This window comes from Notolepis coatsorum (assembly GCF_963971535.1).
Source record: "Notolepis coatsorum genome assembly, chromosome: 1".
NCBI lineage: Eukaryota > Metazoa > Chordata > Actinopteri > Aulopiformes > Paralepididae > Notolepis > Notolepis coatsorum.
Genome location: NC_140165.1, coordinates 200,359,308 through 200,376,616, shown reverse-complemented (window position 1 = coordinate 200,376,616; position 17,309 = coordinate 200,359,308). Strand labels below are relative to the sequence as shown.

General features: G+C 44.8%; 1 protein-coding gene across 2 annotated transcripts in view; it reads right to left on the bottom strand.

The window, feature by feature from the left end:
• ssh2a (slingshot protein phosphatase 2a) overlaps nucleotides 1-17,309 on the bottom strand; it is a 109,425-nt gene that overhangs the window by 36,416 nt on the left and 55,700 nt on the right. The gene's annotated exons all lie outside the window — the stretch shown is intronic.

Here is a 17,309-nt window from a genome sequence, read left to right as displayed (position 1 = left end):
GACCACTGCAGCCTCACTGAGGACAGTAGACTAGTGACCACTGCAGCCTCACTGAGGACAGTAGACTAGTGACCACTGCAGCCTCACTGAGGACAGTAGACTAGTGACCACTGCAGCCTCACTGAGGACAGTAGACTAGTGACCACTGCAGCCTCACTGAGGACAGTAGACTAGTGACCACTGCAGCCTCACTGCAGACAGTAGACTAGTGACCACTGCAGCTTCACTGAGGACAGTAGACTAGTGACCACTGCAGCTTCACTGAGGACAGTAGACTAGTGACCACTGCAGCCTCACTGAGGACAGTAGACTAGTGACCACTGCAGCCTCACTGAGGACAGTAGACTAGTGACCACTGCAGCCTCACTGAGGACAGTAGACTAGTGACCACTGCAGCCTCACTGAGGACAGTAGACTAGTGACCACTGCAGCCTCACTGTGGACAGTAGACTAGTGACCACTGCAGCCTCACTGAGGACAGTAGACTAGTGACCACTGCAGCCTCACTGAGGACAGTAGACTAGTGACCACTGCAGCCTCACTGTGGACAGTAGACTAGTGACCACTGCAGCCTCACTGTGGACAGTAGACTAGTGACCACTGCAGCCTCACTGAGGACAGTAGACTAGTGACCACTGCAGCTTCACTGAGGACAGTAGACTAGTGACCACTGCAGCCTCACTGCAGACAGTAGACTAGTGACCACTGCAGCCTCACCGCGGGCAGTAGACTAGTGACCACTGCAGCCTCACTGAGGACAGTAGACTAGTGACCACTGCAGCCTCACTGAGGACAGTAGACTAGTGACCACTGCAGCCTCACTGAGGACAGTAGACTAGTGACCACTGCAGCCTCACTGAGGACAGTAGACTAGTGACCACTGCAGCCTCACTGAGGACAGTAGACTAGTGACCACTGCAGCCTCACTGAGGACAGTAGACTAGTGACCACTGCAGCCTCACTGAGGACAGTAGACTAGTGACCACTGCAGCTTCACTGAGGACAGTAGACTAGTGACCACTGCAGCTTCACTGAGGACAGTAGACTAGTGACCACTGCAGCTTCACCGCGGGCAGTAGACTAGTGACCACTGCAGCCTCACTGAGGACAGTAGACTAGTGACCACTGCAGCCTCACTGAGGACAGTAGACCAGTGACCACTGCAGCCTCACTGAGGACAGTAGACTAGTGACCACTGCAGCCTCACTGAGGACAGTAGACCAGTGACCACTGCAGCCTCACTGAGGACAGTAGACTAGTGACCACTGCAGCCTCACTGAGGACAGTAGACTAGTGACCACTGCAGCCTCACTGAGGACAGTAGACTAGTGACCACTGCAGCCTCACTGAGGACAGTAGACTAGTGACCACTGCAGCCTCACTGAGGACAGTAGACTAGTGACCACTGCAGCCTCACTGACAGTAGACTAGTGACCACTGCAGCCTCACTGAGGACAGTAGACTAGTGACCACTGCAGCCTCACTGACAGTAGACTAGTGACCACTGCAGCCTCACTGAGGACAGTAGACTAGTGACCACTGCAGCCTCACTGAGGACAGTAGACTAGTGACCACTGCAGCCTCACTGAGGACAGTAGACTAGTGACCACTGCAGCTTCACTGAGGACAGTAGACTAGTGACCACTGCAGCTTCACTGAGGACAGTAGACTAGTGACCACTGCAGCCTCACTGAGGACAGTAGACTAGTGACCACTGCAGCCTCACTGAGGACAGTAGACTAGTGACCACTGCAGCCTCACTGAGGACAGTAGACTAGTGACCACTGCAGCCTCACTGAGGACAGTAGACTAGTGACCACTGCAGCCTCACTGAGGACAGTAGACTAGTGACCACTGCAGCCTCACTGAGGACAGTAGACTAGTGACCACTGCAGCCTCACTGAGGACAGTAGACTAGTGACCACTGCAGCCTCACTGAGGACAGTAGACTAGTGACCACTGCAGCTTCACTGAGGACAGTAGACTAGTGACCACTGCAGCCTCACTGAGGACAGTAGACTAGTGACCACTGCAGCCTCACTGAGGACAGTAGACTAGTGACCACTGCAGCTTCACTGAGGGCAGTAGACTAGTGACCACTGCAGCCTCACTGAGGACAGTAGACTAGTGACCACTGCAGCCTCACTGAGGACAGTAGACTAGTGACCACTGCAGCCTCACTGAGGACAGTAGACTAGTGACCACTGCAGCTTCACTGAGGACAGTAGACTAGTGACCACTGCAGCTTCACTGAGGACAGTAGACTAGTGACCACTGCAGCCTCACTGAGGACAGTAGACTAGTGACCACTGCAGCCTCACTGAGGACAGTAGACTAGTGACCACTGCAGCCTCACTGTGGACAGTAGACTAGTGACCACTGCAGCTTCACTGAGGACAGTAGACTAGTGACCACTGCAGCCTCACTGAGGACAGTAGACTAGTGACCACTGCAGCTTCACTGAGGACAGTAGACTAGTGACCACTGCAGCCTCACTGAGGACAGTAGACTAGTGACCACTGCAGCCTCACTGAGGACAGTAGACTAGTGACCACTGCAGCCTCACTGAGGACAGTAGACTAGTGACCACTGCAGCCTCACTGAGGACAGTAGACTAGTGACCACTGCAGCCTCACTGAGGACAGTAGACTAGTGACCACTGCAGCCTCACTGAGGACAGTAGACTAGTGACCACTGCAGCCTCACTGAGGACAGTAGACTAGTGACCACTGCAGCCTCACTGAGGACAGTAGACCAGTGACCACTGCAGCTTCACTGAGGACAGTAGACTAGTGACCACTGCAGCCTCACTGAGGACAGTAGACTAGTGACCACTGCAGCCTCACTGAGGACAGTAGACTAGTGACCACTGCAGCTTCACTGAGGACAGTAGACTAGTGACCACTGCAGCCTCACTGAGGACAGTAGACTAGTGACCACTGCAGCTTCACTGAGGACAGTAGACTAGTGACCACTGCAGCTTCACTGAGGACAGTAGACTAGTGACCACTGCAGCTTCACTGAGGACAGTAGACTAGTGACCACTGCAGCCTCACTGTGGACAGTAGACTAGTGACCACTGCAGCTTCACTGAGGACAGTAGACTAGTGACCACTGCAGCCTCACTGAGGACAGTAGACTAGTGACCACTGCAGCCTCACTGAGGACAGTAGACTAGTGACCACTGCAGCTTCACTGAGGACAGTAGACTAGTGACCACTGCAGCTTCACTGAGGACAGTAGACTAGTGACCACTGCAGCCTCACTGAGGACAGTAGACTAGTGACCACTGCAGCCTCACTGAGGACAGTAGACTAGTGACCACTGCAGCCTCACTGAGGACAGTAGACTAGTGACCACTGCAGCCTCACAGCAGACAGTAGACTAGTGACCACTGCAGCTTCACTGAGGACAGTAGACTAGTGACCACTGCAGCCTCACTGAGGACAGTAGACTAGTGACCACTGCAGCCTCACTGAGGACAGTAGACTAGTGACCACTGCAGCTTCACTGAGGACAGTAGACTAGTGACCACTGCAGCCTCACTGAGGACAGTAGACTAGTGACCACTGCAGCCTCACTGAGGACAGTAGACTAGTGACCACTGCAGCTTCACTGAGGACAGTAGACTAGTGACCACTGCAGCCTCACTGAGGACAGTAGACTAGTGACCACTGCAGCCTCACTGAGGACAGTAGACTAGTGACCACTGCAGCCTCACTGAGGACAGTAGACTAGTGACCACTGCAGCCTCACTGAGGACAGTAGACTAGTGACCACTGCAGCCTCACTGAGGACAGTAGACTAGTGACCACTGCAGCCTCACTGAGGACAGTAGACTAGTGACCACTGCAGCCTCACTGAGGACAGTAGACTAGTGACCACTGCAGCCTCACTGAGGACAGTAGACTAGTGACCACTGCAGCCTCACTGAGGACAGTAGACTAGTGACCACTGCAGCCTCACTGAGGACAGTAGACTAGTGACCACTGCAGCCTCACTGAGGACAGTAGACTAGTGACCACTGCAGCCTCACTGAGGACAGTAGACTAGTGACCACTGCAGCCTCACTGAGGACAGTAGACTAGTGACCACTGCAGCTTCACTGAGGACAGTAGACTAGTGACCACTGCAGCCTCACTGAGGACAGTAGACTAGTGACCACTGCAGCCTCACTGAGGACAGTAGACTAGTGACCACTGCAGCCTCACTGAGGACAGTAGACTAGTGACCACTGCAGCTTCACTGAGGACAGTAGACTAGTGACCACTGCAGCCTCACTGAGGACAGTAGACTAGTGACCACTGCAGCCTCACTGAGGACAGTAGACTAGTGACCACTGCAGCTTCACTGAGGACAGTAGACTAGTGACCACTGCGGCCGTCCTCCACTGGAGAGATTCTTACATAAGACGACACTCTTTGTCGACCGATCAATTAGATGATTTAATTGACAAATCCTCAACATCTCTTTTTCAACATTATTATCTGTAAATTTAGGATGCACTCCTGCAAGCGGACCCCATGTAGGCTATTGCATTTTAAAATTTATTTTCTTTTTTACATTTCGTCATTTAGCTGACGCTTTTATTCAAAGCAACTTACAAGTTCTGTACAACAGGTCAGCAAAGGGTACAACTCTTTCAGCTGAGTAACAAGGTTCATCAGACAAACAGTGTTGAAACTTGGGTGCTACAGTCTTGAGTGCATTAGTAGTAAAGACATATAGGCCTATAGTAGGTAGTAATAGGCAAGGAAGATTATTTAGTGGAAATGAGCATGATAGTAAAAGACAACTTAATTCTTAAAAATGTCAGATATTGATTGAAGAAGTGTTTTTACTCGACTGTGGAAAGATTGGTTGTGTGAGTGCTATTGCTTTCTAAAAAACTAACAGAAGCTATTTGTCACTATTGTTATGATGCCAGAAATATGCTTAATCCTTTTCTAGGATTCATTCAGCATAAAAAGACAAAAACGTACAACATAAAAAAGTCTACAAAAGAAATACCCAAACAACCCACTAGTTGAATAGCTGATTAAGACCCAAACAACCCACTAGTTGAATAGCTGACTAAGACCCAAACAACCCACTAGTTGAATAGTTGATTAAGACCCAAACAACCCACTAGTTGACTAGCTGATTAAGACCCAAACAACCCACTAGTTGACTAGCTGATTAAGACCCAAACAACCCACTAGTTGACTGAGGTCCGGCCTACAGTCAGCATATAAACCCCTCTAGTTGCTTCAGTGTCTCTGCCCCCAACTTCCCGTCCCCCACTTCCTCCTTCCCTGGAACTCCTTCCTTCCATCCCTCCCTCCCTCCCTCCATCTGTCCTTCCTCCTTCCCTAGAACTCCTTCCTTCCATCCCCTTCTGTCTGTCCTTCCTCCTCCCTGGAACTCCTTCCTTCCTTCCTTCCTTCCATCCATCCCTCCCTCCCTCCGTCTGTCCTTCCTCCTTCCCTGGAACTCCTTCCTTCCATCCCTCCCTTTGTCTGTCCTTCCTCCTCCCTGGAACTCCTTCCTTCCATCCCTCCCTTTGTCTGTCCTTCCTCCTCCCTGGAACTCCTTCCTTCCATCCCTCCCTTTGTCTGTCCTTCCTCCTCCCTGGAACTCCTTCCTTCCATCCCTCCCTTTGTCTGTCCTTCCTCCTCCCTGGAACTCCTTCCTTCCATCCCTCCCTTTGTCTGTCCTTCCTCCTCCCTGGAACTCCTTCCTTCCTTCCCTCCCTCCCTCTGTCTGTCCTTCCTTATTTTCTCGCTGAGAACAAAAGGATGTGCAGCGCTGATGGCAACCAGGAGAGTTTGTGTGTGTGTGAGAGAGAGACATAAAAAGGCTGGACTGTGCTGAGCTAATTTCCCATAACCCAGTCACCCCTGACCCAGCTGTTTCCTCTCTCTGTCTCTCTCTTACTTCCTCTTCTCTGTGTCTCAGCATCTCTCCTAGACTTATGACAGCATTTCACACACTTCCTCTACACCTCTCCTTCTTCTACAGTAAGTCACCTCCTATTCTTCCATTTCATGACTGTCCTGTCATCATATGTCCTGACTGTCATCATATGTCCTGTCATCATATGTCCTGACTGTCATCATATGTCCTGTCATCATATGTCCCGTCATCATCCCTTCCTCCTTCAAGCTCAATAACCTTGAACATTGCTTCCTGGTAGCAGAAAATGATCTAGAGCAGGGGTTCTCAAACTTTTTTATACTACGACGGCACGACCCCATTTTATTTAGGATTTCTTTTGGCGACCCCACAGTTAATGTATCGTGTAATTTCAACGTGGAAATGGAATTAAGGAATATCAAAATAAAATGTATATTTATTAGATAAATGTATTATAGCACTATGTTATCAATACACATTTATAAAACGAGGCATATTTAGCCAAAATATGTTGCCAGAACATAAATTAAAAAAATGTATTCATAATAATACTGTCACCTACCCACGACCCCACTTTGGGTCGCGACCTGTAGTTTGAGAACAGCTGATCTAGAAGCATCACTTTGTGATAGTCACCTCAGTCGGGTCCAGCATCTAGGCTGCTGCATCAGTAACCCCTCCCTCCCTCCCACACACACAAGCAAGCTTACGCGCATACAAAAGAAGGTGCGTGACCCTCTATAGTAGGGCATAACAAAAAATATTGTTTGTTTCCTGTTGGTTGTCAGTTAAGTAGGGAATTTATTTTATTTTATTCTTTCCCACGGCGAATATGGATAGGGAATTTCTTTATTTAATAATAAATTTCACAACAACATGGATGCAGCATGTACTCTGCCAGCATGTTTAATATCCATAATACTAAAGGTTTGACTAAGATTTCTATGAATTTAAAACTGTGTGTCAAGGTGTAAACGACTGTCAACTACTGTAGCTAAGAATACAGTAGGCTATTGATAGACTGCATTCATTAGATCCGACGGTGGTAGTGGTAGACTCCACTGTAATACAGGCCTAGAGATATTGATAAGAGAAAACTTTATTATCCCCAGGGGTAATAATAACACACATCATTGTGTCAGTGATGGATGATGATGACGACTGCACAGTGATGATGATGATGATGAGGACTTTAATCTGAGCCCTTTGTATGGCAGAGTGACCTAAATCCACATCTGACTAAATCATCTGTGGCCGTTATGGATTACAGTACAGCTATTCTATCCATGTGGTTGAATGGTGACGTGGCGTTTCCTTGTCTATATTAGGCCTGACCCCTATTAGTCGAATAGTCGACTAATCGATCGAAAGGAGCCGTAGTCGACTGCCAACCTCTTAGTCGAATGCAAAAAAAAAAATTTAAATATATATTTTTTTGTTTCTTTTTTTTCTTTCATCATAATTTTCTTTTTGTGTTAGTAGGGACGGTTGGGGAATCCCAAAATCGGCCCTAAGATGTCTTAAATGGCCCTAAGAGCAAGTTTTTTGTCTTAAGTCCGTTGGAGAATGAGACCCAATGACCTCATTGACTAGTATGACCTCAGTATAGCAGCAGACCTCAGAACAGCCATCACTGTATGGCTGTGTCTGATCATTCATATGTTCTAAGTCTGTGTGAAATTCTCTTTAAAAAAGGCTCTGTGCGTGGGTGTGGGTGTGTGTGTGTGTGTGGGTGTGTGGATGCCTGTGCATGCATGCATTGCTAGCCTATACATAGACTTAGTAGTTCCTTTCTGACCTTCTCCTACTTGATAGGACAGAAAAGATAGACAGACAGGCAGACAGACAGACAGATAAGACACACAAATAGTCTTCCCAAATAGGCTTGGTTTAGAATGAGAGATGGACAGAGAGAAAGAGGGTCTGGGAGTCGAAAAAAGATAGAGAAAATGAGTGAGTGAGTGAGTGAGTGAGTGAGTGAGTGAGTGAGTGAGTGAGTGAGTGAGTGAGTGAGTGAGTGAGTGAGTGAGTGAGTGAGTGAGTGAAGGGGATGCCTTCCCCGGCTCCTCCCGATGGCGTGTCAAAGTGTCTTTGAGAGCAAGAGAGACCCCTAACTGCTCCCAATGAGCAGGTTGGCAGCACCTGGCATGGTTGCCTCCGCTGATGGTGTGTGTGAATGTGAGTGAAATGGTGAATGTGTGCAGTCGTAAATAGTGTTGTCACGATACGGGAATTTCGAACTTCGATACGATACCTTGAAAAGTATCGATATTCAATACCATTTTCGATACCACAGGGAAAAAGGTTCAATCTTAAAATGTAATGTAAGATAAATATATATATATTTTTTTAAATAAATGTTGCTTTTGTTGCTGGTTGATTCTCCTCAGCTTCTCTCTGGTACTATAAGAGAAGACAAATAGAACACTTTTAAAACCCTTTGTTTATCTTTAGATCACACATATAAAAATAACTAAATGATATAATCTTAGAAATTAAGTAAAGTTAATAGTGTTAAGCATAACCGATTGATTGATTGCAAATTGTATTAACATTGTATTAACAGATTGCAGAATGGGTACAATACAATACAGTAGGGCTGGAACTAATGACTAATTTGGTAGTCGACTAATCTGCCGATTATTTTTTCGATTAGTCGACTAATCGAAAACCAATGTAAACAACAACAAAAAAAAAATAGGATTTTTTTTTTTTTATTATTACCTATCTTTGTGAAAGTGGCTTCTCAGCTCTGGTCCAGCTGAAGACAGAGCAGAGGAACAGATTGGACATTGAGCATGACCTCAGAGTTGCTTGTCTACCATCACCCCAGACTTTGAGACTCTTGTCAGGACCAAACAACAACATCATAACATGATGATCCCATAGCAAATTAAAATAATGACTCATGAAACATTAGAATTTGGATCTTTAAGCCACTTTAAATGAAAATGTATTTGAAGAACAATACAGCAATCACTCATAACAAGATAAATAAATTAAATACAAATTAAAGTGGAAGTGTACTTTAAATAACTTTTGTTTGCTGTGTGTGAGAGGAGTCCGTGTGTGTGTGTATGTGTGTGTGTCTTACTCTGATCGCTGTGTGAGTGAGAGGAGTGTGTGTACTGTGTAATTTGTGTGTGTCTTACTCTGATCGCTGTGTGAGTGAGAGGTGTGTACTGTGTAATTTGTGTATGTGTGTGTGTCTTACTCTGATCGCTGTGTGTGAGTGAGAGGAGTGTGAATGTGTGTGTGTCTTACTCTGATCGCTGTGTGTGAGAGAGAGGAGTGTGAATGTGTGTGTGTCTTACTCTGATCGCTGTGTGTGAGTGAGAGGAGTGTGTATGTGTGTGTGTCTTACTCTGATGGCTGTGTGTGAGTGAGAGGAGTGTGTATGTGTGTGTCTTACTCTGATCGCTGTGTGTGAGTGAGAGGAGTGCGTGTGTAATGTATTGTGTGTCTAGTCTGATCATCATCTCCTGCAGGGGAACAATGTTTTCAATGTCCAAAATTTGCTATGGGATCATCATGTTATGATGTTGTCTGGAACCCTGAGAAGCCACTCTCACAAAGATAGGTAGTGCAAAAAAAAAATAAAAAAATTAAATAAAGTTTTTTTTTTTATGACTAATCGACGCAACAATTTCTCGTCGACGATTTTTTATAATCGACGTCGTCGATTATGTCGACTAATCGTTGCAGCCCTACAATACAGTACAGCTCAATACACACAATTGTTAAGGGGATGCAGACCAGAGAAAGACTTTTGTCTTGTTTAAATCAGGGTCCCCGTTTTCAATTCATCATAACATATGACATTTTTTTAATATATTTTTTTAATACAATTTAATTGATTACCTTTTTTCAACTGCAAAGTAAAACTTTGTCAACATGTTTTATCTAATAAAATACAGTTCAGTCTGTTCATCTCACTTCAATCATTTGTATTGCAGAACATGGTATTTTCTCAAGCAGACAGATGTAAACACTGTAATCTGTGTTGCATGTACCTGACAAACTGAACTGTTTGTATTACAGTCATATTCCAACTTAACTGAATGCACATGTGTGTGTGTGTGTGTGTGTGTGTGTGTGTGTGTGTGTGTGGACTACTGTACTATTACAGGTATTGAAATGAACAATGCAACTTCCTTATACACAAAATAAAATAAAAATGTATGAATAATTAAATATCGATATTGCGGGAAATTAGTATTGAAACAGTTTTAAATATTCAGAATCGATATGTATCGAAAAATCGATATTTTTGACAACACTAGTCGTAAAGCGATTTGGATAACGGTGCTATATAAATGCAGTTTATTTATGGAGGGAGGGGGGTCTCACAATTCAGATTTTTCACAACCGTCCCAGAACTGTTCCAAACTTACAGGTTTTTTTCAAACGCTAGCTGAGAGGCCTAGAGGGATGAGGAACAGAGAAAGACAGAGTCAGAATGGAGAGAGAGAGAGAGAGAGTGAGAGGAGAGGAGAGGGGGGGTGGGGGGACTTTGTGTTGTTTTTGGCAAATGGCCGTCCCTGGCCGTAGGCAGCAGCGGTAGGTACTTGTTAGGGCAACAGTCACAGTCCCAATCATCGCTATGTACGGTCCCCTCCACACAGCAGACAGATGACCCCTCTCCTGTCCCTGCCCATATTAGTCACTCTGACGAGGGCAGAGGGATAAATATAGGGCCAGGCTGCATGCAGGCCCTGGCTAAGGCCTTTTGAGTTCAGACCACAGAGAGATAGGGACTATAGGACATAGACTATAGGACAGAGAGATAGGGACTATATGACAGAGAGACTATAGGACAGAGAGAGATGGGCACTATAGAGGACAGATATGGACACTATATGGGACAGAGGGGTGGGCACTATATAAGACAGAGAGATAGGGACTATAGGACAGAGAAATAGGGACTATATGACAGAGAGACTATAGGACAGAGATAGAGACTATAGGAGAGAGAGATAAGGACTATAGGACAGAGATATAAGGACTATAGGACAGAGAGATGAGGACTATAGGACAGAGAGATGAGGACTATAGGACAGAGAGATAAGGACTATAGGACAGAGAGATAAGGACTATAGGACAGAGAGATGAGGACTATAGGACAGAGAGATAAGGACTATAGGACAGAGAGATAAGGACTATAGGACAGAGAGATAAGGACTATAGGACAGAGAGATGAGGACTATAGGACAGAGAGATGAGGACTATAGGACAGAGAGATGAGGACTATAGGACAGAGAGATGAGGACTATAGGACAGAGAGATGAGGACTATAGGACAGAGAGATAAGGACTATAGGACAGAGAGATGAGGACTATAGGACAGAGAGATGAGGACTATAGGACAGAGAGATGAGGACTATAGGACAGAGAGATAAGGACTATAGGACAGAGAGATAAGGACTATAGGACAGAGAGATGAGGACTATAGGACAGAGAGATGAGGACTATAGGACAGAGAGATGAGGACTATAGGACAGAGAGATAAGGACTATAGGACAGAGAGATGAGGACTATAGGACAGAGAGATGAGGACTATAGGACAGAGAGATGAGGACTATAGGACAGAGAGATAAGGACTATAGGACAGAGAGATAAGGACTATAGGACAGAGAGATAAGGACTATAGGACAGAGAGATGAGGACTATAGGACAGAGAGATAAGGACTATAGGACAGAGAGATGAGGACTATAGGACAGAGAGATGAGGACTATAGGACAGAGAGATGAGGACTATAGGACAGAGATGAGGACTATAGGACAGAGAGATGAGGACTATAGGACAGAGAGATGAGGACTATAGGACAGAGATGAGGACTATAGGACAGAGATGAGGACTATAGGACAGAGAGATGAGGACTATAGGACAGAGAGATGAGGACTATAGGACAGAGAGATGAGGACTATAGGACAGAGAGATAAGGACTATAGGACAGAGAGATGAGGACTATAGGACAGAGAGATGAGGACTATAGGACAGAGAGATACGGACTATAGGACAGAGATGAGGACTATAGGACAGAGATGAGGACTATAGGACAGAGATGAGGACTATAGGACAGAGATGAGGACTATAGGACAGAGAGATAAGGACTATAGGACAGAGATGAGGACTATAGGACAGAGAGATAAGGACTATAGGACAGAGAGATGAGGACTATAGGACAGAGATGAGGACTATAGGACAGAGATGAGGACTATAGGACAGAGATGAGGACTATAGGACAGAGAGATGAGGACTATAGGACAGAGATGAGGACTATAGGACAGAGAGATAAGGACTATAGGACAGAGATGAGGACTATAGGACAGAGAGATAAGGACTATAGGACAGAGATGAGGACTATAGGACAGAGAGATGAGGACTATAGGACAGAGAGATGAGGACTATAGGACAGAGAGATAAGGACTATAGGACAGAGAGATGAGGACTATAGGACAGAGAGATGAGGACTATAGGACAGAGAGATGAGGACTATAGGACAGAGAGATGAGGACTATATGACAGAGAGATGAGGACTATAGGACAGAGAGATGAGGACTATAGGACAGAGAGATGAGGACTATAGGACAGAGAAATGAGGACTATAGGACAGAGAGATAAGGACTATAGGACAGAGAGATGAGGACTATAGGACAGAGAGATGAGGACTATAGGACAGAGAGATAAGGACTATAGGACAGAGAGATAAGGACTATAGGACAGAGAGATAAGGACTATAGGACAGAGAGATGAGGACTATAGGACAGAGAGATGCGGACTATAGGACAGAGAGATACGGACTATAGGACAGAGAGATGAGGACTATAGGACAGAGAGATAAGGACTATAGGACAGAGAGATAAGGACTATAGGACAGAGAGATGAGGACTATAGGACAGAGAGATGAGGACTATAGGACAGAGAGATAAGGACTATAGGACAGAGAGATAAGGACTATAGGACACTAAGGACAGAGAGATAAGGACTATAGGACAGAGAGATGAGGACTATAGGACAGAGAGATGAGGACTATAGGACAGAGAGATAAGGACTATAGTAAATGGAAAATGGTGCATTTATATAGCGCTTGGATATCTCCCTGACTGCAACCCTCTGAACTGGTAGACCTCTTGGATTCTGTGTGAGTGTGAACTGCCTCCGAGTTCAGGTTGCTCTCTCTTTAGACGTGTGCAGGTCAGGGCTGGATGGAAACTGGCCCAGTAAGCCAAACGTGTCACTCAACTACATACATTCTATTCTGAGAGGCTAGGAGAAGAGCTAGGAGAGGAGGTATAGGAGAGGAGATGAGTTAAGTGGAAAGGAGAGGAGAGGAAGTACACCCCAGGACACGACTAGCCTACATAGAATTCCGGACGGACGGACGGATCTGACAGACTGGTCAGGGAGGTCACGCAGAGAAATTGGAGAGTGCACCGGGACCCTTCAATGTATCTTGGTCAGCAAAACCAAGTGTAAGCTGGAAGATAGGACAAGACCGAGTGGATTCCACTTGTAGGGAATGGGAGCATCATTATTAGATCCTGCTACATTCCACCTTATTGATGTGGGTCAAAACGTGCGATCAGCAGGTAAAAAAATTACTTCTGTCCAACTATCCTCCATCTGGGCCAAGCCTGCATGTAGCCTCCACTGCTCTGTAAAGTCTCTAAGCCACACATGCCATGTGGTGATTACCATGAAGATTCCATAGCAATTGCAATGACAATGACAGTCAGTGTCAGCCAATCACATTCCCATTCCTCATGGTTTACTGATAGTGCAAACTATAAAAACACACTGCACAACATCTGCTGAGACTACTGGATTTGACTGGCATGACACACATGAAAACATGACCTGATACAAGCACATAAACGCCATAGACTGACCTATATATGCCTTCCTTGTACAGCTGCCAAACTCTCTCACTCACACACACACACACACCATCCAGCTTGCCAGTTTCAGTCTCCTCTGTTTTCTCTGGAAAACATGCATGCACACAAACATGGAATGGAACGGAAGGGGGCGTTTAACTGTATCTTTTTTTAAATGAGTGGGACAACATAACACTTGTGCCCATCAATAGCAATGTAAGGCCTGTAATTACCAACCAGCCAATGGTTAAACATTAAGCCCTGCTGACACTCTGAGGCATAGGATCAAGAGAGTTGCACACTTGCACACACACGTCCATAGAAAAAGACACAGCCTATATTTGTCCCATAAATGACAGCCAGTCTGTCAGTGAATTGATATAATGTCAAGGCTGTCACACGTGAGATGTTGAGAGTGTGACTGTCCAATAGGGATGGGTACCTTTCACATTTGAACCGATACGGTACCGGTACCTGTGAATCGATACCGGTACCCAACGGTACCTTTTTTCGGTACTTTAGTTTAAAAAAAAATTATTTACCTACCTCAGTCGTGAAAAAAATAATCCAAACTTCAAATAACTACAATTTCGACCGTTTTCGGCTTGCCATTGCTCCGACTGCTTTGTTGTTGAATCAAGTCAAATCCTAGGTAAGCATATATTGTGCGTGTGAACGTTGACATATAAAAAAAAAATTAAAATTGGTTTCTCACTTGAATCGATACTTGGTAGTACCGACGTGTTTCGGTTCGGTACCTCAAAAGGTACCGAATTCGGTACCCATCCCTACTGTCCATCCTGACAGTTCCAGAGAAAAACAAACCCCATCATCACACAACACTGCTTGAAAACAAGGAAGTCAGACGCAGGGTTTCTCCATCTGCTGCCACTTACCAGGCCTGCTGCCAGGATGTGGTATGTGTGCGTCTGTATGTCTGTATAGTATGTACTGTATGTATGTACTGTATGCGTGTACAGTATGTATGTGTTGCTAAAACATCTACCCACAAAACAACATTGGGCAAAGCCAAATTGAGAAAAGATAATTAATTTGTGTAATGGCTAGATAGAACCTAATGACATAATGCTATGTTCCAATAACCTCACCACACATGCACGTGTTGCAAGGCTTGAAGACAAAGAATTGACCAGAAATCTACCTGTGACTAATGACGATCGTCGTCTGTGAGAGTTGGGCAGCTGTCAGGTCACGGTGCAAAGTACTGAGGCAATTATTTAACATAAAAACTAGTGTGATCATACAAGATGAGATGGCAGAATTCAAAGAGATACTCTCCAAGAAGCAAATCACAGGAATCTTGAGAGAATTAGGCCTAAGTATAATAAATGCCATGGCCTAAAAACTGAATTTACTAATTGGGGCGAGTTAAAATGTAAATCAAAAATGTAATTAACGTTAAAAGCCTAGCTGCTGCATTTTGAACCAGTTTGAAACGTGACTGACTTCTGATCGACGCCAGAATAGAGTTGACGTTCTCCAAAATCAGTACAGGATAAAAACCCATGTTTTTTAGTTTCTTTCACATTTGAGCTCAATTTCAAGGCAGCACATCCTGAACACTGCACTGCAGGCTTCCCTTTGAACTCTCGAGTAAATGTAGGATTCCATCCTCGCTCACTGTGTTCCAATAAAACACCCTCTGTGTCCAGTAAGCTTAATGACCCCATTTCTTACCAACTCTACACCGACTGTACTGGTCCAACACACGCTTTGCATCTCACACAAGTTATCTTATCTCTCTATTGCCACAGAAAAAGAAAATGCTAATTATCTCAATCTTTGTTGTAGTATTGATTAGGAATGAGCCTGAGTAATCGATTACTCACCATTTCAACTGAACTCGAGTGATTTTTAGGGTGCTCGCTGCTCGATTTTCTTTTCTTTTTAAATGTGGTTACCACCAAATACATCCACCAAAAGTGTCTGTTTGTGCCAATGAAACAGAAAACTCTCTTCGAAATCTTGCTCTGAAATCCTGTGAGGTGTGAGTTGTTGCAGGAAGCTGGAAGCTGTGGAGCATGGATACTATGCTTAACTTTACCGCGTGTTTGTGCATTTCCAAATTGTGCCAACAACATGTCGCCCAATTTGCGTAGCGTTCATGGGCTATTGATACTGACATGCCGTTCCATGAGCGGAGAGCCCTGCTGCAGACAGTGGAGGTAATGTAATTATTACAAATGGTAACTGACTGTTTTGACTGACAATACGCATTAAGCATCGGTATATTGCGGTGCATTGTTATGTCCATGACATGTCATAGCATTGTGTGTGTGACTCCACACAATATGTCATTCTTGCTGCTGCCATGCACTTCTATGCATGGCATATGCCAATGCGTTCTAAAAATAGATTTCCCTAAACAATTGCTCAAGCACTACTCAGTAATTCATGCGAGTACTCGTGCCCATCCCTAGTATTGATATAGACAGAGAGAAAGATAGCATCTAGTTTCAACTACACACATTGGGAACATAGCGTAGACGATAGCTCTGCATGTCTTCTAAGCTAGAGGCTCCTATCTGAACAGTGGTCAATCAATGAATCAACGTAGTAAACATCTCATAGAACTGGGGTGCCACTTGCCAGGACTCAGGAGTGCCGTCGCCCGTTGCCAACTAAATAAGTTCTTAAATCAACTAATAGTCGATAAATCGACAAACCTGTAAAATTGTATTTCCCACATGCATGTAGACCTCTTTTAATTCTAGTGCTTGTCACTTTTCAGAGAATAACTAACTCATTAAGCTTTGGAAAAAATATATACAACTAAATTGACTAAAGAAAGTCTTGGTCAACAAACTGATTTATGGACGAATGGCCTAACCAGTGACAGGCCTAGTTGCCAGGGAACCTAATCTAATAGTGCAGGCCTAAAGTAAAACATAACAAAGATAGTATATCTCTTATTTCCTGGTTTATGGCCCACGGGCATATTGCTTCTTGGTCTCCATAGGAGTACCAAATAATACACTCTGTTTTGATGAGCTTTCATCTCAGGGCAAGACAATAAATGTCTCATTAAGGCAGCACTGATGGGAAACATGTTTGCTCAACTTCTGCTTGGCTAATTAACCTGCATAAGAAGGTCTTCCAATCTTTTCCATAATCAAATATGGTTATAGTTCTGTTCTGCTACAGGACAATAGATAAAAGCCCCATTCACAGTTGTCTCTCACTGACACACACACAAAAAATCAGTGTGTTGTTGACATCTGGAAGAGGACTAGTCTTACTGGGAAGTGAACACACTAAACACCCACACACACCCTTACAAAACAGCCATAAAACAGAGAGAGGTAGAGAGGAGATAGGGTAATTACATATTTGTCTCAAGGCTTGTAAATAAAATGAACAACCTGCACACTTTAATCTGAGAGAGAGAGAGAGAGAGAGAGAGAGAGAGAGATGACTGATTTTGATATGAAGGTCAGCTGGGGTTTATTATGGCTTCTGACTGTAGTACACCATGTTGCTTTATATGGCTATCTCTGTCTGTGTAGTGTGTGT